Source organism: Typopeltis vanoorti, chromosome 24, assembly GCF_054136105.1.
Source record: "Typopeltis vanoorti isolate ZY-2024b chromosome 24, IOZ_Tvanoo_1.0, whole genome shotgun sequence".
Lineage (NCBI taxonomy): Eukaryota > Metazoa > Arthropoda > Arachnida > Uropygi > Thelyphonidae > Typopeltis > Typopeltis vanoorti.
This window is the reverse complement of record NC_143572.1, coordinates 16,212,193-16,235,115: the sequence shown is the minus strand read 5'-3', so window position 1 is coordinate 16,235,115 and position 22,923 is coordinate 16,212,193. Positions and strand designations below refer to the sequence as shown.

Genomic DNA, 22,923 nt, shown 5'->3' with positions numbered 1-22,923 from the left:
ATTTTCCATTTTTAAATTATAAGCCCAATAATACAGAGCCTCCACAGCTCAGTCGGTTTTGACGATGACCTTCGGTTGGGAAAAATCTGAGTTTGAGTCTTTTCTATGATACGAAGAACCATTATAAGGACTTTTCAAGTGAAGGTGCGCTAGTCGATCTCATACGGAGGTAGTTTATTTTTTCCCTCCTAGAAACTCGGGTTTTTCATTACGCATACAGGCAAAGCGGCCAGGGCGAATACACGTATATGACAAGGTGACAACCAGTGAAATAAAGTTCAGTAATGGTCAGAACATCATTTTAGGGTACACAGTTGAATGCTGTCAGCTAAGAACAGAAAGATGAGGCTTCAGTGGACATATGAGCACCACCACTGGACAGCTGACGACTATAAAAATGTCGCCTGGTCTGAAGAGTCCAGGATTTGTACCATGCTGACGGCAGAACTAGAACAGGACCTCAACAAAATGAGACCATGGACCCTTCCTGTCAAGTAGCAACAGCTCAAAGCTAGTGGCTGGAGTGTAATGTTTTCTTGGAACACGTTAGGCCACCTGATACCCGCTGAACACCGTCTGAATGCCACAGCTTATCTCAACATCTCGTTGATCATGTTTATCCATCCATGGCTGCAGTTTATCCATTGTCAAATGGGTACTTCCATCAAGACAGTGAGCCATCCCACAAAGCGCATAGTGTGTTGAAGTGGTTCAATGAACATGACAGCGAGTTTCCTTTACTTCAATGACCAGCTCAGCCCCGACCTCAACTCAATAAAGCATCTCTGGAATGAGGTGGAACGAGCAGTTCGCAGCAGCAACGTGCCACCATCCAATCTGCAACAACAGAGCGATGCCATCGTGACAGCGTAGACAAAACAGCCCAGAGGAATACAAAGTATTCCTCTGGGCAGTATATGTGCTACAAGTACATGAGAATAAATTTAAAAAAAAAAAAAAAAGGGGGGGGGGTGCAAAAATTTCACATTGCTACTTTTTTCCTCGTCACTTTACGCACATTTTGTTGAATAATTATTCTCATTTCAGGCATTTTTCCCGAAATATTTTTGAAGTCTTCGCAAAGATCATTACGTATTATTTCTCCATACGTTAAAAATTTGTTCCCTACTCATTTCTGATCAACTCTTTCATTTTGCCTTTCAAGATATATGTCCTATTCGTTTTATCGACTTCACTCTCACTTCAGACGTATACACAAATTTTTGGTTAATGTTATTTCACATATCTCTTAGCCGCGGTCTTAACGTCACTGTTCGATGATAAAGTGTTAACATCTCTACTCTATTATGTATAATATTAATTAATAATATTATTAATATTAGATGGAAATTTTTTCATACCACACCACCAGCCCGGGTATTTCCTCTTTTCTTTAACAGGTTCGTTTCTTAAAGTTAATCCGAATGACCCCTCTGCTTTCTCATTTTTGCTTGTTTGAGGCATGTAATACGTCTCAAATATAATATTTTATAAGTATTTCAATTTCTGCAATTTATCCAATCTGTGTAATGACCATATCATCTGTAAATGCTAGGCCGATTGGCAGAGCAAATAGTGCATCTGCTCTCCAACCAACAGGTTGTGGACATGGAAATTTATGATTGTCTTGGCAGATGAATTCACTGCCCGGTACAAGCCACCATCCAGTTTACTGGAGGACTGATATGGTTTGAAATACATAAGCGACCACGTTTGATCACTTATGGTAGAGTTTCTGATGATCTAGATATTAGCCGCCCATGGTATTAATACTAATGTACTATAGGTTTATAACCTTTCCTGAGTAGGATTCACATAAAATAACCATTATTCTAATGATTCTTGCCACCATTCAATGAAATGACAAAAAAAAAAAAAAAAAATCACCATTCAATGAAATGACAAAAAAAAAAAAAAAATCACCATTCAAATGATGTACTTTGATAAAAGAAAGAAAGATATAGAACAACTGTAGAACCATGTAGAACAACTGTTATATTTAACTACTTTATTGTCTATCCTAATTGCTGCTTCTCCATTCGTTACCTTCTTTGCAAATCGTCAACAGACAATTTCTGGATACTGTTTTTTTTTTTTTTTTTTCAGATCCCTATTTTCCTTGAGTACTAGGAGATAGGGAATCTAATTTTGTCATTTCATTCCGAGGCTAGATTTATTGCAGGGATGTTTCTTTATTAGGAATAAATCCTATATTGCCAATAAATCCTATATCATCCTAAACCGAATACAAACCTCCATCAAGGAAAATAGCTGCAAAGAACAGGCTGTTTTCAAAAAAGGCTTTTCAACAATAGATCATATTCAAACTATTACTCAGCTAACAGAAAGATGCAGAGAATACCAGATCCCACTTTGACTTCTTTTTATAGATTTTAAAAAGGCATTTGACACTGTTGAGCATAATGCAGTATTCCAAGCTTTAATAGAACAAGGCGTAGAAAAGCATACATTCAACTCATAAAAGATATCTACAAAGAAAGCACAACAAATATCACCCTTTTCAATCACCCGATTAAAATCAACTTAAGTAGAGGAGTACGTCAGGGTGATGTCTTATCACCTAATCATTCGAAAAATTGATATTGAAAGATGGAATAAACATCGATGGTGAAATATTAAATATCCTATTATTCGTCGATGATGTGGTATTAATATCTCACTCACCCAAACTCTTAGAATCAATGCTGAATAACATAAGCCAAAACTGCCAAAAAATTGGATTGGAAATACACCCTGACAAAACAAGATGGATGAAAAACAAATACTGTAAAGATCATACAATCACTCTAGAATCTCACACCATTGAAAAAGTTGAATACATCTACCTCGGCCAGTCCATAAAAATTAATAATGATATATCAAATGAAATAGCAAGGAGAAAAAGAGCTGCTTGGATAGCCTTCAACAAAATAAAATCAACAATTATTACCAACCAAAACATAGATATACACATAAGAGCCCATCTTTTCAATAGTCACATCTTACCAGCATTAACTTATGGCAGTGCAACATGGAACACAACTTTAAAAGAAGAACAAAGCTTAATAACAACTCAACGTGCAATAGAAAGAAGAATGTGCAATATAAACAAAATAGACCACGTAAGACACACAGAAATCAGGAAGAAGTCTGGACTCACAGATATAATAAAAACAATCTACAACAGCCAAAGAAGATGGGCAGGAGATCTCGCCAGAATGAGAGACAACAGATGGACAGTCAGAGTTACAAACTGGTATCCGAGAGATACCAAAAGGAAACCCGGAAGACCAGCCTTAAGGTGGGAAGACCCAATGATTAAGAAAGTTGGAAGAAAATGGAGAAGAAAGGCCCAAGACAGGAATAGCTGGACTCTTTACGACCTGCAGTCATGGAGAAATCCTGATTGAAACCACAGGTCCATCAAGGTATATAAAATTATGTTAAGACTTTGTGAAAAATAATCTTAAATTAGTTCTCCCTCATCAAATAAAAACTTGGTTGTATTGTGACATTTTGTTCATGTTTAGAAGTTCATTGAACTTCTAAAGATCTAGAGCATTCAATGCTGTTCCCTTTCCCAAACATCCAGCTATTTCTCTTCGCTTTTCTTGATATTTTTTGTTCTTACTTCTTCGACGACATACTATAGAAGAAACACGAGCTGCCCAGTTTATGATACGCTTGATTTACAGTGCTGCAATTCTATAATAATGAGTAGACTTCGCACTGTCGCTTCATTAAGGCCTTGGCTCCCGAGTGTGTAATTTCAAAATTATGTTCTCTCTCTCTCACACACACACAACAGGTATTGCATGCACTTTATCGTAATGTCGCACTACTGATTTGTAACGGCAGTTAATTAATGCATTTCCACGAAGAGTCTCAACGTGTAGTTGATATACAGTTTGGAAAACAAGGTTTCGTTCCACTAAAACTAGTTTCCTGAACTACTAAAACAGTTGAAATTAAAGGACTTTGTTTAATTGGTTTCTTGGAATTTTCCGTCTCAAAACTATTAATTAAAGACGCATTTTCTTGTTCTTTTTGAAAAACATCTATGAACAAGCAAAAAAAAAGAACGCATTTTTAACATTTGCATGTTTTGAGAGAGTCAGATAAGGGAAAAGGATAAATATACAGTTCTGATTTAAAAACACAAAACAACCCAATTAAAATTGATGTAATGATACTAACTGGACCAAAACTCATGAAAACAGCATATCTTAAAAGAAATTCATTAAAACAGCAGAACAAGTAATAGTGAATCCACAGGCGCCCACTCCCAGATCGAATGGTATCTTCTATGATTAATTTGTGCTCAAAAGAGGAATTACTAATTTATATTTCAAAGAAATGCATATCAGCCGCTTCAACGGTCCCGTATGCGTACTGGTCATGCTTAACTTCTCCGATTACATTATATATTACAGTATAATTTATACTATAATCGAAGAAGTAAAGGAAAACGCATTATTAGTCTTCTGCTATGATGCCCATAAGAAAATCTTCGGTAAACTTTCTTCTTTCTAACAGTCCATTCCAAGTTTGAATTTATTCTAGCATATTAGTATACTACTATGCGTCTAAATAATAGCATAAAAAGACAGAAAGTGACTATAAATAATCACAGAACAAACATTCTTTCAATTTGTTCTCGGTATTTATCTTATAAAATAGGCAAACAGGCCACAGCTGTGTTGCATGAAATTAAGTGACCATCTTAGATTAGCTTTACTTGCATAAGCAGACACACCACAATCAAATATAATTTCTTTTCTGAGAATTCCAGAAAAGATTTATGCAAGAATACTTGAGAAAAGACTAAGGAAATTCAGTGAAGTGGAAACTGGTGAGATTTAGGCCAAGTAGGCTTTGTAAAGATTTTTACTTTATGAAAAATAGTCACAAATCACGCGATACTATTCGAGATGATACTATTCTCAATAACTTATTAAAAGATCATTGATGTCGAACTAAAATAGCTTGTTAAAATTGGGGGGTAAATGTAAGAGTCTGCAACTGAACAGATCATGCCACTCCAATAACGGTAGTGCATTCAAAGATATGTAAATATATTATAACTACGCTGTTCCTGAAAACTTCTGCAATGCATAAATAGTACTAAGAGGAAAAAATGCGGTTAGTTTGTACATTTTTATTTAAAAAAACTCAAATTTCCCATCTAGATAAAGACAGTTCTGTGTAAAAGTGATGGATGACAAGGCACGAAATAATGATATCTGTTTAATGTTTTTAAAATTACAAGTACAAGGTTGGTAACTTCTTTATGCAAGATCTGCAGAAGAAAGACCAAAACAGATTTTCCATTCCAGTCATAAGAGAAATGTTTTATAGGCTGTAAGGACTAGAAGACATTATATATAAGATGCTTTCATCATTTTCTTTTGAGATTTGAGGTTTATACCGTATTAACTTCTATTTATAACATCATAAAGAGCATGGCTTTTTCACTAAGAAAAATCTTTTTTTTTTCTTTTTTTTAACGGAGTAAGGTGATTGTTTAATTTTCTTCTGAAGATCTGTATAAACTTTCTTAACAGACTTGGCTTGGGGTGTTCTACAGTGTAGCCTGAATGTCTCAAATTTCTTGATATTCCAGTTAAGTCTGATTTTATGAAGAATTACATGAACATCAAGGCACACACGCACGAAAAAAAAAATCATAAATTGACGAATGTTATGATAACAGCGGGATTTTTCTGACGATTTATTTCATAAACCATATTAGCTGAACTAGTCGGCCCGTTTTAACCTGGCCGCAGACCTCCGGAACTGCTTTACTGCAACACCATCGATGGAAAAGATTTTAGATCTCCACAGCACGCTAGGCATACACTCGGCATTAAAAACAAGAATGTTGGGATAGAAACCGGATAGTCTCAGGTTTCCCACCTCTCTCATTTTCATGCAGTGGATGTCTAAGTTTACGTATTATATTTAGAAAATTAACTTTTACCTTGCGGATTCTAAAATAATGTTAAATCATTAGCACCTCCGTAGGGCAGTAGAAAGAACGACATAACATAAAACTAACTGGTCGGTAAAGTTGGTTTCGATTATGATCACGATATGAGAATACTTTATAAGTTCCCTCCCAATGAAAGTGAGTTATTCGGTCTTGTATGGTAGCATAGTTTCCCTTGGAAACAAGGGTGGCCTTCATTCCATTGGAGAACATACATTTAGTCGACAAGAACACATTAAACAGTAAGCATTGAGTGAGTCGACTTCCCCCCCGCCACCACCCAAATGAATTACGAGGTAGTTTCTTTGTCTAACTAGTATTTTTTTTTTATGTATCTAATTAATTTAATAGAAATCATCGCTTATCTTAACATCACTTTCTATTAATCTAATTAGATTTATATCAATATTTAAATCCTACATTTAATTATTTCATTTATAATTGAAGTATTCCGCACAGCGACTACAGTATGTAATTGCTGCTTTGATTTTATTTATATTTCATATACATAGAAAAAAAATGTAGTTCCCTTCTGAAGTTATTTCTAAATGTAAAATTCTAGTTGTTTAGAAATATGACTTTTTAAAAGAGTGAAAAGCCACCTAGAAATTTCACTCAAACTAATAATTGACACCTTGACAGACAGGTTCAAAGTCACCCGTGTTTGTAGATATCAGTACATACTTTTAATCGTCAACCACATAAACAACAGGTAAAATAAATAAATAAAATAAATATTGTAATCCAATATTTTGCCAACAGTAATAAGCCTTTTACAAGGTAATGCTAACAAAGCAAAACTATATAAGAGCACGGAATTTCAAGTATTCAAAAATTTTGACTACGCCTTCTGGGCGAAGTCAAAGGAGGCTTTTTTGTTGTTGATTTAAGCGGCGAATGGCAGTCCCGCAGATATTTGAGTATTTTACATCCATATTTCTTTAAATTAGGAGTGTTCTGTAGATCACTGATTCAGAAAACAGCCTTTCATTTTTGAAGACGACTCTTCTAAAGTAAGTTTTTCTTCATCTTGCATAATTACATAATTTTGGTAGTGCTCTCTCCGTTTAACTGCATATTTACCAGACTGTCCATGACAAGGGAGTTTATCAGACTTTCAGATAGCTCACTCGTTTATGCCAGCTACAGCAAAACACGCACACTTGTGGACACATTTCTGAATACAGACTCATAACCACCATTCTGCACAAATGTATAACAATAAAGACGGTAACACAAAGGACTAGTATCATTTGCTTAAATGATACATTCCCAAAAGAATTTCATCTGTAACAGTTTTCACTAGCAATGCATATAATCCTTAAAAAAATAAATAAAAGAAAATAAAAAATCCTCCCATCTAATAAAAAGCAAACTAACAAACAACTGCCGCCCCAAGACAGTAGTAATTTTGCATTAGGGAAATTTATTTACATATAATTTTTCATATATGCGAGTACGCCCATCAGCGTATTATCAGTGCCAGGAGTGTACAGGACATCAGTGTAAACTGACATATACTTAGAAATCAATGTAGACAAAACAGACTGGCGAACCATGTGCTCGATTCCTAAACGCAGTAAGATGGAAAAAACTTATCCCATTGTTGACATTGACGTGATGATTTTGATAGATAAAATTGTCATTCTCTACTTAAATCAACAAAACCCAGAGAGCGTAGTCAAAATATATTAATACTTGCTTGAATGAAAGCGAGGATATAGTCGATATTCTTGAGTTACAGGGTTGAAAACCATTTTCTGAGAGGGGGGGGGAGGAGAAAAACCGTGTTACTAGCACTAAAGAGCAACTAACTCGGGAAATGAATGAAAAAAGGCCTGGGTAAAGTTACACTAATAGACGAATCGAACTTTCTTCTACGGTTTAGCGTTATTGTAGCAAACACCATTTCCACAAAACTACACGGAAACCAAGATACGGTGTACGGTTTGAATTAAATGATGTTTACAAACTTGTAAATCAATTAGTGAAACAATATTTAGTGAATAATAGAATATAGCGAGCTGTTATGGAACACATATCTGTGAGAGTGGTTCCGTAGAATTAAACAGAGCCTTAACTAAAAGCAATCTGTACTTTGGGGAAAGGAGAAAATTGGATGGAGGGGAGGGCGGTAATTTAGTTCGAAATGATCGACGCTTAACCATACAAAAACAACAACAAAAAGACAATAAAAGTTGGAAGTTTTATAATCTTGGGCAACTTTTGACCAAAGATCTGTACAAAGAGTTACACAGCAAAAGAGATGGAACAGCAATCGCAGCAGAGTATCATTAGTGAGTGGCAAGCCATAGAAGCGTTGAACTGAATTACTGCAACAGACAAAATATGGTTACTAGATTTTGAACCAGAACTAAAAAGGCGTTCACAGCAGAAACATCTAAATTCTCCTCGTCCAAAAAAAGAGCTGCCGTCAATAACTGAAGACTAAGTTAACCACCTTAACACCTGACGACGGAGATAGAAACCACATATTTCGCGTCAAGTATCTCATTTGATGCGAAGGCATAAATGGCAAATCCAAATCTTTCCTCACTCTCTTCCCCGACGTGTAGTCGTGACATAACTCTTTCAGCCCCTTCGATCTGTTTTCTAACCATTCCGTGGGAAACGGAGTGGTTATTTCATTACATATACGACGTCTGTACTGAAGTGATCTGACTTTTTAAAACATACACAAAAAAGGTCTACTGACAGGAATATAACTTTTCCGAAAGCTGGGCAGAACTGATAGGACAGGAAAAAGTTATACTGAAGCCTTGCAAATGTTTAGTTTAACAGCATTTCTATATAGTGTGTGTCCCTCGTAATTTAAAATAAAGTTTAACTACTCTAGTGTGTGTGTGTGTGTGTGTGTGTGTATATATATATATATATATATATATGATAACTTATAAAAGCATTCACCTTTTCAAATGCATTTTATTCATTCTTTCTGATGAATATGAACTTTATATTTGTCTGCAGTAAATATAGGACATTTTCTGTATTATTAGGGTAGAATTACTAAGAAACGAATGGGATAGAAGCGTCAACGCGATCGATTTTCTCGTTAAATGACGCACGTTTCGAGATTTTTCCCAGTCATAGAAAATAAAAAAAAACTTTTCGGTTCTCAAAAGTAAACATGAAGATCACGATTAAATAACATAGAAAACTTGTTTTGCTTTATCATTCCCCCACCCTACTTGAAATGCAATGTTAACATGATACCGTATGCATATCAGACAGAGCATGCTTGGTAGGTGTGAAGTGTTCTTCGAAGAATGAATTGATTTTACTTGGGTTATTTACTGAGATTCTTGTCTAACAGCCTAACCTCATAAGGATCTATCTATGTAACAATCCAAATAGTTCTTTAAACTTAATGTTAAACTCCATTAACTTTGATAAAAATTACCATAACGACATACAAAAATTAAAAACTTCAAATGCATATAGTTAACAGAGAGAATTGTCCCTTCAACTTAATTGCTCGATAATTCTGCTCGCTGGAATGAATCTGATATGCAGCATCTAGATCAAATTTTGGTATTCAATCGGTCCATTTTTGGTCGCAATATCAGGCAAAATAATTACATGTATACAGTAAAATAAATACAGTACAATAAAACCAACAAAGTCATATAAAAGGATACATTCCTACAGCATTCTTTTATAGTGAATATCTTTTATACACTGCTGGAACCATTTTAGCCAAAAGTGTAAACATGTATTAAATTCATTTATTGTATGCATATTATTCTTTGGTTATAGTTGGAGGAGTTTTATTGAAATTCGGTATTTGACATTCCTTAAAAAAAAAAAAAGAAAAAGGGCAAACATTTGCAACATACATTGATAATGTTCTAGAGACCAAACAAACCTTTTTCAAGCAATTTCAGGTCTGCAGTAAAAAAAAATAAAAAATAAAAAAAGGCGATAGTCTCACACAACTCATGAAAATCACAAAACCCACGCCCAAACCGGAATTCAAACTATAATCTATTGATCAGAGACGAGCGGAAGTGTTATCCACTCAAACAACTAGACGAATACGCAATACAGCAATAACTTCGCGCTAAATGGATGGGATTTATTAAATAAAATTTGAAACAAAGGATATGGTTGGTCCAAGACTATGTCCATTCGATTTAGTTTTGATTTAATGAGCATTTTAGCAAAATATTGTAAAACGATTAGAAATTATATTACTTTGAATGGATAATATGCAATTTAGCGCCATTAAAATTGATCTAATTTAGTATCACTACTTAAATTTGTTCAATCATATCAATTTTGGTTTCAAATTTATTCGTTTTTGGTTACAAAATCAGGCAAAATAAAAGATTTTGCACGTCTACATAAGCAACAAGAGGTCCAACTTCATCTATTAGGATAAGGAATGATTTTGCTATACAATGATATCACGCAGATTTTTAAGATTGTCTCAGACAATTTCCTGACTTGTTAGCATATTATAATACAGACATACAATACGCAAAGATTTATCTTTTATTCGCAAAGATTACTACATAATCTTTGCGAATAAAAGTAGACTGAAATCAAAACTGTGACGAACTTTTTATTCTTAACAGCGTTGTTTTGAGGTACGTTTTTCAAACTGTGTAATGCTAGAAATGCATCCCAGACATACGATAGTGTAGTTCTTGCGAAAAACTAAATGGAAATATAGACCATCGAAAATGAACAATTTTAAACTGACCGCATAAAATAACTAAGAAAAGCCTCCTGCACAGTCAGTAACGATCATACCTCTGTTTGGAAAGAACGTGAATATGATTCCCATCTAGAAGGTAAAAATCTTCATAAGGCTTTTCACAACTGAAGGCGAGTTACACGGCCTCATATCGAAGTGGAAGGGTTCTCTAGGAATCTAGAATTTTTCATCCCCAAGACAACCCGGAAGAAGAGTGCACGCAGTTCACGGACACAGCGGACTACGCAGATAAGATTAGCCACACACTACATAGCATTAATTACTCGTAGGTTTCTGAAAAGCCGAGTTATTTGGACATGTATGACACAGAGCCTAACAAGGTTAAGGAAAGGATGATATAAAAAATTTTAAGAACTTATTTACTTAACACACGTTGTCGAACATTAATTTTCAACTTTACGTTCAAAAGACTGATTGATGAAAGATTTTGTTGTTTTTCCTGTGTAATTGATCAGTTTTTATCTGCAAATCGATTCGAAATGATATTACAAATACGTTCTTTCTCGATTCCATACAAACCAAGTATAAAATCTACATGGAAAAATTTATTAAATCCTTTCAACGAAGATGAAATTGACTTGTTGCCTATTTTTACAACTTTCCCATTTTAAATAAAGGATTCTGACAGTATATATATATATATATATATATATATATAATACGATTGTTGCGATCATGAATGGGATTTTTACAGTAACACCATTTTGATTTGCATAGGATTATTTCCTTACTTGTTATGGCTGCAGACAATTTTATCTTTTATTATTATTATTACTATTATTATTATTACTATTATTATTTTAAATTCCACTAAAACGGTCCGAATGACACAAACTTGAGATGACTCGAAAATTTCAGTCAACTTCCTAAATAAGAAACTTTCATTAAATTCCATTTAGCAAGGAGGAATTATTACTATTTCCAAATTTTGCAGTAAAAATTATCCTTACTTCCTTAAATTGAAATGTTTAAGATTTATAAGCATACATCCTAAATATCACATTTCATTTAGCCAGACCAGAGTTCTTACTTTATAATTTCTATCAAAATTTTCCCGTGCATTTGGTATGACCGAAAGTAAAATTGAGATAGCTCGACAAATTTATGTAAGGATTTTAAATTCCGAATGTCAATAAAAATCCGTCTAGTCAGAGTCGAGGAATAAGTTGTGTATGGACGGACGGATGGATGGATAAAAAGGAATTTAAATAGGTGCTTTGCATATCCTGCGAAACGAACCTAATAAAGGACACACACACACACACAGTGTAAGAGCCAGAAGTTTAAAGTGATACGTCTCAGTTAAATTATAAACCGTTGTCTTATGTTACACTTACGTTCTGTATGTACCTGACATCATTCTTTCTTGTCACTTTTCACTACTGGACAATTTCAGTGCGATGATATTCTATTAACCATTCTGGAATATACAAGGATAAAGTATAAAAATAATTACAAACCAAGTATAATTTACATCTACATGGAAAAATTTATTAAATCCTTTCAACGAAGATAAAATTGACTTGTTGCCTATTTTTGCAACTTTTCCATTTTAAATAAAGAATTCTGACAGTAATTTTTTTAAAAAAATTCGGATTTAGTGGTGAAAACAAAAATGATGAATTCAAGGTCATTTTTTATAGTAATAATGCCCAATTTTATAATTGGTGTGCTATGCTTTTGAAAATGAACACTCGCAGGGGTGCCTTAAAATTCTTTTGCTTTTTTTAAAATTAGGAAAAAACGGTAACAGCAACTGCACATTTTCGTACATTCTTCACAGTTTAAAAAATAGGCAGCATTTTTTTTTCTGAAATCATATTTTTCTTCGAATGTTGATTTCTAATTAGAACATCAGAATGACGTGCATCGGTGTATTATAAACTAACTGCATCTCATTTTACACTCGGTAAGATTCCTGGTTTGAGTCGGTAAAATTGGACATTGTTTTAGAGGAATAGACGATAAAATACGAATCGATTCCTGGAAACTTTCTTCGAATTTCGATCAGTATATCCCACTAATTTTCTTAGACCAGTAAGCTCGCTGTAAAGTTTTCATATTCTTCAAATTTTAGAGATTTGTAACAGCACGAAGTGAGTGGTATGAAATCTCCGTCTTGTATACACTTCATCCAAACAATTTCGAATGTTATTTTCTAAGGCTTTTGCTTCATACCGTATAATGATCCATGTCATTTAAAAGCTGATGGCAGCTTTTGTGCAAGCACACACACACACACACACATATATATATATATATATATATATATATATATATATATATATATATAAAGGTTAATTATGTAGATGAAACTATGAAGTAAAACAGTGTTCACGATCACCTACTAGAAAAAATTATATACACTGTATTAGATGTGACCTTTCTAATCAATGAAACTTTCCCATAAGGATATGGGAAATAAATACTTTCTAATAATTAGCAATAATATGGGATATAATTACATGTCAATGATCGTTTTAGCAACACAATTATCCTCTAAGTTGTATTTACAATTTCTGCTATGTGACCTATGAACTTTTACTTTCTATCCACCATAACTTCCAAGATCCCTAGCCTCATCGGTTTTTCTATGCATTATCGCAAAAAACATGCCGCTGGAATCGTATTACGTCAAAGTGCACAACTTTACACTAACAGTGAAATGACACTTGTTCAGAGTTTCGCCCTATTCCAGATCTTTCTGCATAACAGTAGCATTCCTGATTGCCCTGCCCATCTTTCCATTATCAGGGAACAATTGAAAATATTCTGTCAGGTCTTTCCCGACATCATTAATGTACAATAGTTCAAAGACTGATGGAGTGCACCATTAGTCACCTTTAATCTGACAGATCACATCTTCCCATATACAACTTACTGATAACTGACCTAAAGACCAAACATGAAACATGCGCTTATCCAAATCAATAGTTTATATTCCAATCCTATATCCTCCAATTCATGCAACAGCTATTCATGTGGTATTCTACTAAAATGCCTTAGCCAAGTCCCGCAGGATCATAGTGTTTATATTCCCTTCATCCAACTCAGCCATGACACTTATAAAATATGAACAAATATGAGATGAATTCCATCGCCATGCTTATTGAAGGCCTTAAGTGGCTTGAAAAGGTTTCATGTTTGCTCTCTAGAGCAGGAGTTACAGAATATGTAAAAAATAAAATAAAATTACAAAAAAATATCACAATTAATTTTAAGAAATTACAAAAAAATCCTTAGACCGCTCAAGGTACGAATGTAATATCAATTTACAAAAAAACTTCGTGGGTGGGGGGACACACACAAAAAAAAAAAAAAATCATACTTGACCTCCCTTTGTGAACCCATGCTGTTCCTTCCAGTGATAGGTTGGAAGTTTGACATACCAGTTTTTGCACTATCCTTGCATACTATCATATATTCTTTCCATTACTGTGGGATCTTCCCTGAGCTAAGACTCAAATTATACAAACATATCAAGGGGTCTAACCAGTTCAAATGAACATCTGTTTAGCACACGTGCTAATATCCCTAAAAAATTGGGGACCCTATTACCGAATTCTTATCCCAATTAAGCAACAGCTCTAGAACCTCCTGACGCACCTCTAAATAGCTCTTCATCCAGCGTAGTGATCACACCGTACGCCAAGAATCGGCAACAACCACTTGAGTACAGAGCCGTTTTTAATCCAATTAAAAAAAAATAAAAATAAAAAATACAAAGAACCGCAACTCAGCTCAAGCTGGAAGGAGGAAGTAGTTTTTGAAGAAACGGAATATAGTGAGAAGGCTATTTAATTAAAAAAATAATATATATATATATACTGCTTAAATTAATTAGAGGATATTTTGGTTTTCTTGTAAATTATAAAGTTATAAAAATAATTTACAAATATAACACATTTATTTTAAAATATTCTTAATATACAATAGTGTAGAACACGCAACTGCATATAAAATCATGTTAAGACCTGTCGAAACGATCGCTTCAAGAGCTCGAAATTGCTCTCACAGAAAGTGGGGAAATATCCCACAAGAACTGTTTGATCATCTTATCCGGTCCATGCAATCAAGATGTACCGCTGTTTTGGCTGTTAATGGAGACCATACGCCCTATTAAAAATTAACAAAAGCATTTCTGGCTATTCTTGTTAAAATGATTTCAAGCTAAAATGTATCTTCTTATGGTGCTATCTTCTATCGAAGGTCAGCGACCATCTTGGCGAACAAACTGCGTTATTGCGTTAATTGGAGAAGTTGTGCGCTACTCTTTCCTGTCCACGTCTTGATGTTGTCAAAACATGATATTCTTTTTCTTCCTCTAGTTCCTTTGCCATCCATTCATTCTACCAAAATAGTTTGTAGAAGTTGGTATTTGCTGTTTCTCATGATATGGCCAAGATATGCTGTTTTTCGTTTCTTGATTATTTGTACAAGATCTTTAGCTTTGCCAATGGATTTTAAGACATCTTCATTGGTAATTTTTTCTGTCCATGATATCTTTAGCATTTTTCTGTATAGCCACATCTCAAAGGCTTCAATTTTCTTGATGGTTGTCGCCTTCAATGTCCATGTTTCAACTCCATAGAGCAGAATAAACCATACGTAGCATTTCAGCATTCGGCATCTGACTTCCAAGTTTAGGTCTTTATTGCAGAATGTTCTCATTTTCATGAAGGACTGCCGTGCAACTTCAATCCTTGTCTTTATATCTATTTCAGGATCCCACCTTTCATTAAGCCAGCAACCAAGATATTTATATCTTGATACTTGATCGATATTTTTCCCATTGAGTGTCAGTTTCATTGATGTGGTTGAATGATGATCATGTATTTTGTCTTGTTGATGTTTATATTTCTTCTATGTATAATTCTGCCAATGAGCTTTTGGAGATCCATAATGTTAACTGTGATTAGCATGGTGTCATCTGCATATCGTAGGTTGTTAACAATCTTTCCATTTATTGTGATTCCCTCTGGACATTCTTCCAATGCCTTTTTAAAGATTACCTCTGCGTATATGTTGAACAAGAGTGGTGAGAGCATGCATCCTTGTGTCACTCCTCTTTTGATGTTAATATCGCTGGTGGTAATGTTGTATAATCGAATAGTAGCTGACTGATTCCAATAGAGATTTCTTATTAGTCTTATGTCTTGTTCGTCTAGCCCTGTTTGTTGAAGGACTTCTATTAAGTTAGTGTCTGACTTTGTCAAATACTTTTTTAAAATCTATGAAACACAAAGACATTTGTTTTTCTATGCATTTTTGTATCAATATTTGGGCACAGAAAAGGGCCTCTCTAGAACCAAAACCATTCCGAAAGCCGAATTGCTTTTCACTTAGAGTTTCACTAAAATGTATAATTTGTTAAATGTGTAATAAATACCGATTATCTCAACAATATCTCATCAATTATCCCTATCCATAAGTAAGAAATATTTATTCTATAAAGTACCAAATAGTTATAATTATTTGCAGAAATTTATAATTATCCGACAGAAACTAAAATATCCCCTAATTGTTTTGAGCAGTGTGTGTGTGTGTGTGTGTGTGTGTGTATATATATATATATATATATATATATATATATTAATACTGAAAAAATGTAACAACATCCATATGAATTAGTGACTTTTGCTAGTGAACCTCTTGAGCGAGTTTGCCGTAATTTTCATCTTTAAACATGCTAAGAGCCTTGCATTGTTCAGACAGTTTCAGGAGATTAATAACAACTACTTCACCCATTTAAAAAGTCAAATGATTTATAATATGAATTCACGTACCTATCACAAACAGTACGTACGCAGAGATATTAGTTTGTTCCTGTTTTTAACTATTTTATACTCTCCACTGCCGCAACGATTAACCTTCGACACCTTGCAGTACGTGTGCTCTGCTCGCGATGCCCAGGCAAACTAAACTGAGAAGTGTTTGTGGCGTGCGCCTATCGTACATGTAGGCTAAAACTTAAAGAGCCGCATATTTCGACCCTTACTTTACACCATGTGGCATACACCACATTGTTAGATTTTACCGAAGTGAGAACTCGTTACTCGAAAAATCGCATCTGCTTGCGACACAAGCACCGTCTGCATTCAGTAAAGTTATTTTTTCACATTCAATCTTTCTTTTACTTGCAGCATAATAACATTTTTTGGGTTATAGTCTGCACGACCAATTTCTTTTCATACCTCAATTTACTTTTAGTAATAAAAGTTACTAATATCGCAATTTAGCGATACTAGTAACTTTTATGGCCCGCATTTTGTATAATGCAAAAATGATTCGTCTCATTCTTATTCTCACAATATTCCTTCCACATCATATTCTTCTTATGGATCTCTTGCTTAATACGTTTGCACATCCATTTCATACCCACAATTTTTGTTCTCCGAACTCTAGGCGCACATTCAGATAATGCATCATTTTGACACTTCCCACTCAGTAACTGATAATCATGGGCCCGAACATAGTATTCTCTTGAGTTTTACATAATTTCCAGCTATGTAGTTCAGCACATAACCTTTCCTAAATGGAGGAAATGCAGTCAGTCCTCGACTTACCACGGAGTTCTATTCCATGATCACTGATCGTCAGTAATCACCATAGCAATTCATAAGGATATGTTAACAATTTTACATACCCGAGTGGTAAAACTGAAGGTTTGTTTTTGTTATATTTTAACTCATTTTATTCTTTGTTTATAGTGAAATAATACAATTAACATATTATAATATAAAATTACTGTGTACGGTACTATATAGTAATAAATAATGAAACTGCTTCTGTGCCCTTAAAAGTAAATTAATCAGCTGGAAATGCAGGGAGCGAAAGTATTTCTTCAAAGTTACCGATTCTTCAGAAGAGCAGGGGAGGTTAGACAATCAACAAATTCTTCAAATTCAGCAATTGCAACAAAGCGTTCTGGGGATGATTCGCCAGATGCATAACTTGTGGAAGGTGTACGTTCATGTTAAGGAATTGAGGTGAGTGATAGGAAGGGTGGGCTTCTTTAAAACATTTTGCATTACATCCAATTTAGTCTACAAGTTTCCTTTTCTTTTCTGCATAGATTTCTCTGTAGCAACTGCTGCTTGCATCATCCTGTCTACTTGGTTAAATCTCTCCATGTTGGGATGCATTTCCCCAACACAGAATCGCCTTATTAACAAAGGCGCCGCTGCCGTTTTTCCCTGTAAACTTTTTTGGGGAAGGAGGGATTAGATTTCTCCTTGTTCTTCTCTGCTTTTTTTCCCCTCCTCTCCTTCTACGACTTTCAGAAGGTCTATTTCCATAAGGTCTTCATTTGAGAGCTCTTCTTCGATAGCTTCCGCTAACAAACGTTACTCTTTTGTAGCACTATCTTGTTGCTAATATCTTGTAGAAGCAATGCCCTTATCAAAAGAATATCTTAAATAAATGCCTTGAAAGCAGAAATAACACTCAGTTCCCTGAATTATACTGGTGGTACTTGGTAAACTTGCTAATGGGGTGGCCGTCGTAAGTTGCATATGCTGTAAGTTGAGGAATGCCTGTATATACTTAGCTACTTCCCAGGTTGCAGCAGCATGATCGTTACCAACTGGTGGCAAACATAGTCATCTCCTTAATTGAGACACTTTCTGACACTGACCAATCTAACACTTTGACCGAGTTCCTTCTTTCACATACAGCTTGAGAAAGGTGTCTTGCAACAGCTCAAGAAATCATTATGAGTAACTTAAATTAACTGGATATTCATTAGGTAGAAATCAAAGTCATCCATAATGATTTCACGTTTGGCACCCATGCGATGAATTTCATTGTTCCGAGCACTGAACCGGCAGATCTGTAGCAACACCCCCATCATATATTTTATCCTGTTAGTCTTCACTGCTACATGGAACATTATTACTTTCATGAGTTTCGACCCTAACTGAACTCAAATCATCTGATATCATTATTAATACCACCTCTCTCAACTCTTCCATTCTTCCTAAAAATATCATACACGTACACTCAATTCCAGTTGCATTTGCCTCGGAGAGTCAGTTTAACTACAGACTGCATTTTAGGCCACGAGGTATTCATTCACCAAGGCGAAAAACTCAGCCACTATATTCCTGATGCTCTTAGTCTTTGTAACAAGTTACCGCTTGGCTTTTTTCGTGTACTTATATCTACAGTCTGCTTGGCCCAGTTGGGGAACTTTATCTTTCCTAGTCCCAGTTACATTCAAAAAGTTCGAACCCAAAGCATAGAGGTCGACTTTCACCAGATCCATAACCCAAAAAGCCTTCTACCTCCTGATAAGATCAGCTAATTTAATTTCGATCGAAAAGCTCGTATAAAGATTCTTCGCATCGCAGGGGAATCAAGGTCTTTTCATCCAAAGGGTATCGTTATTACCAACTATGATACAGAGGCTTTCTAATGTATATTAACATACATATTCTAATATCACGCACGAGAGACTGCAAAATGTATGGTAATCAATGGGATATGTGGTGAAGGATTAAGAAGAAAGAATTAACTGTTTATCTTCGATAGCTGAAGGAACACGATGTAAAGAAGACTGTTCCAGGAAACAGAGGTATATGCTGGAAGATAGTGATGATTATGTGGTACTGGTGTCTCATGAGTAAGAGAGCAATTTGCGTTAGGTAGCTGTTTACGGTAAAAAAAAAAAAAAAACACTGCAGAAAAGGAAATCAAGTTTTATAGATAAATATTCAAAGTGCTGAGATAATTAGAATTTGATATGCCACAAAGATAAAGGAATGCAAAGAATAAGGCTAAGAAATTCTTAGCCAGCACGATCGCAAAAAGGGAATTATAGGTTTGGCATTTACCACGGGATGTTAAAGCGGACAAATAAATATGAAATACTTGACAGAAGGAATTATGAATGATTGTATTTCAGATAGTTGCGGTAGAGGATTGTTGCGCTGCCACTTGAATGAAGTCTGGATGTCTTCAAGTGGTAATGCAAATAATTTTTTTTATGTTCAGGCCACGCCATGAATGCCGAAGCTTTTGTTTTGTTATTGTTGTTGCTACTGCTGTGATAAATGACAGAATAAAAGTACTTTTTTTTTGTAAGACAGAAACAACTGCTTCGAATCTACCTTTCAAAATTTGAGAAGAAAAAGAAAACTGAAAATTAGACTGAAAAGTTAGGTAGAGAGAATTAATTCAAGAATTCTTAAAGATATTAAAAATTAATAAATAACTTAGCAAGAAAGCGAATATTGAAGGGACAACTTGTTGTGACTAAATACAGCTTCGAAAATATTTAATTCCATAGTTTGCCTAAGACTGAAAGAAAAGCTATAGAAATCCTGTATAATGCTGAATTGATCAAATTTTTATGCGAAAAATAACAGCGACTAGATTGCTTTTATCAGTGCACAGCATGTATACAGAGGGAAATAGCGTTCACTTCCCTTCATAAAGTATTAATATTTGTACTATATTACCTGCAATAGCATTTGAATTTGCCTTACAACATTACAGAGTTAGCTTTCTTCATAAATAATTTATGAGATTTATAATAGAGTATAAATAAATACATATGCATAAATTTTTATATATCCTTAAAGTTCGTTAGAAATTTATGAATTTTAAAACATTAAAAATAACTGTGTGAAAGAACTCTTGCAGTATGTGTGTGTGTGTGTGTGTTGATCGACTGCTATAACTTTGCAGTTAATGCTGATGCAAATTCCCTATATTAATTAGGCAGGAAACCAGGGGCTGCTCGGGCAATTGGAGGGCACTGAGGAACTGCAGCCCCTCCAATTTTTCTCGATATATAAATACTGTATATTTATTAATTTATTTATATTTGCTTGTAATATTTAATTTTATCATCAACAATCCTATACAATTCTCTTATTTTGTATAAAAAAGAATAAGAATCCATCTTGTAGCACTTAGGAGGGCGAAGGACGCTAGCAGCACTGTGTTTACCACAGTGTCATATTGCTACGTGCGCAAGCATATGCACGTCATGGTGAGATACAAGTTATTAGCATAATGCGGCCCTGTCCGTCGCGCAGTTCCACTGTTGTTTATATGCAGTTTGCGCCAGTAGCAGAGTGTTCGTAGTGTTTATCGTGTTTACTCCGTCTCTCTAAATATTTGGACATTACAATAACATTTGTTAAAGATTTTATTTTAGAACATTATTGGGGTTATGATAATGGTTTTATTTTTAAGTAATTTTGAATTATACTAAACTGTATAATTTTATCGATAATAAACATAATTGTATCGATAATGAACAATATTTTTTCATGTTTAATTTGTTTTACCATAATTTTAATATTTTATCCAAACACGTATACACTGTACTTACAGTGTGTATGTATATTTCAAAAGTTGCAGCACCCCCACAATTTCAAGCCACGAGCCGCCACTGCAGGAAACGCACGGTTTTATTGATTATTCTTTCGGATATCTGTTTGAGATGATGAATAAGAACAACTGTTTTTTTTTTGTTTTGTTGTTGTTGTTTTATAACATCTTACATGTGAATTTTAGTCTTTCAGCTGATTTTAACCCACCAGAGTAGGAAAAAATGATACTAATCAGCTGCAAATAATATTAAACTCCCTCTCCCCTCCCTCTTGCCTAGTGGAGAATGTGAAGGGGGGGGAGAGAAATTTTACGACTTTTTTTTTTATTAATCCCAAAATAACTAGCAAACATTACTATACAATAAAAAAAAGAAAAAAAAATAGGAAAAAGTTGCAATTCCTATTCAAGTCTGCTTATTCAACTGCGCGTTTCTGTTGCCGCCAAAGTTTTAAAACTGTCAGGAAAACAAATCGACAAATATGTGTAATAAATCTATTCGAATGTTTGAGATGACAGCATTCATAAAGGTATATGTATGCAGGAAATAGGAACGCTCGCTGATATGCATAAACAAGTGTTTGTTTACTCGAGATAGACAGCAAAAGATGAAGTAAACGGAATAACAACTTTTGGAAAACTATTAAAAAGGAGAATAGGTGTTATGAAAATGTAATGGAGAAAAAAAAAAAAAAAAAAAAAGAAGAAGAAGAAGAAAGGTTACTTACATGACCGAGTGGAGTATCAATAATTTACAACAGAACCGGGAACATGTAAAATTTATTCCATACATTTTCAACGCAAAAGTTTATAAACTATTGCTTTAAAGGACATGTACAGTCAATAACTTATCGTCTTACCGGAACCGGATTGTGTTATATTTAGCTCTCCGGTAAAACTGTATTCAATATAAAATTACTGGAAATTAAAATGTTTTTATTCGAGCTTTCATACTGACCAAAAAAAAAAAACCGATTAAGTAGCGAAAATAATAAATCAGTGAATCAGGTTGTACATTTGTGCAACTTGATTCTTACTTGAAATCTTTTTTTGCAATTACGTATCCAAATACGAGAGGGGAAATTTATCTTGTATAAATTTCCTTTTGGGCACAACCAAAAATATAAACCTGCTTTTTATTTTTGATTTATTGTAACATGTAAATTTTCTTAAAGAAAGGGCTTGAGGTAATTATCATGAGGTAATTTTGACGTATGTTTTTAAGTGAAAAATATGTTATTGTTATTATCTATTTTGGAACTCTTTACTTGTATTTTATATTAACGAAAGAAACACGGAACAAGTTCTAATAAAAGTATTTGGGTAGAGGGGAGTTCTCCATCCACAATAAACATTCAGAAGTTTTTACCATTTCACAACAGCTCTTCCTCCTCGAAAAGAACTATTACACTGTAAACTGTTCGATCGAATTCTCTAGAACAGCAGCGATTAGCAACTTTTTTTTTTCGTATACTTAGGACTATATCATAATAACGTGGCCAAACTATTAGCTATTTCTAAGTTTATTATACGTGATAGTGTGTGTAAGAAATAATTTACTGTTTTACAATTTTATTCTGTGCTTAAACATGGATATTAAATATTAAAATTAAGAAACCCGAGTTTAATGGGGATCCCTGAGGAATGGTTATCCATGTTTATTTGCCTTATCAGCTATTAAAGCATTTGTGAAAATAGGTACCAGAGCGAGAACGTAAATGTTGTTTATGTAAGTCATGGACAATATTTTTTCAAAAGAAGCAAATACTACCAAATAGTTGGTCATTGATTTTTTTTTTTTATTTAGTTATTCAATTTCAATGGTAAGAATTTCTGAAAAAAAAATTTTTTT

At 34.2% G+C, this 22,923-nt stretch overlaps 1 protein-coding gene across 6 annotated transcripts in view; it reads right to left on the bottom strand.

Moving 5' to 3' along the window:
• Positions 1-22,923, bottom strand: part of LOC150092956 (uncharacterized) — a 511,183-nt gene that overhangs the window by 337,709 nt on the left and 150,551 nt on the right. Inside the window, exon 1 of one of the 6 annotated variants that reach the window (XM_090414061.1) lies at positions 12,068-12,146. The exons of the other annotated variants lie outside the window; for them this stretch is intronic. The gene's annotated coding sequence lies outside the window, so the exon portion shown is untranslated. Of the gene's footprint in view, positions 1-12,067; positions 12,147-22,923 lie in introns of those variants that run through there. 6 annotated transcript variants of the gene reach the window in all.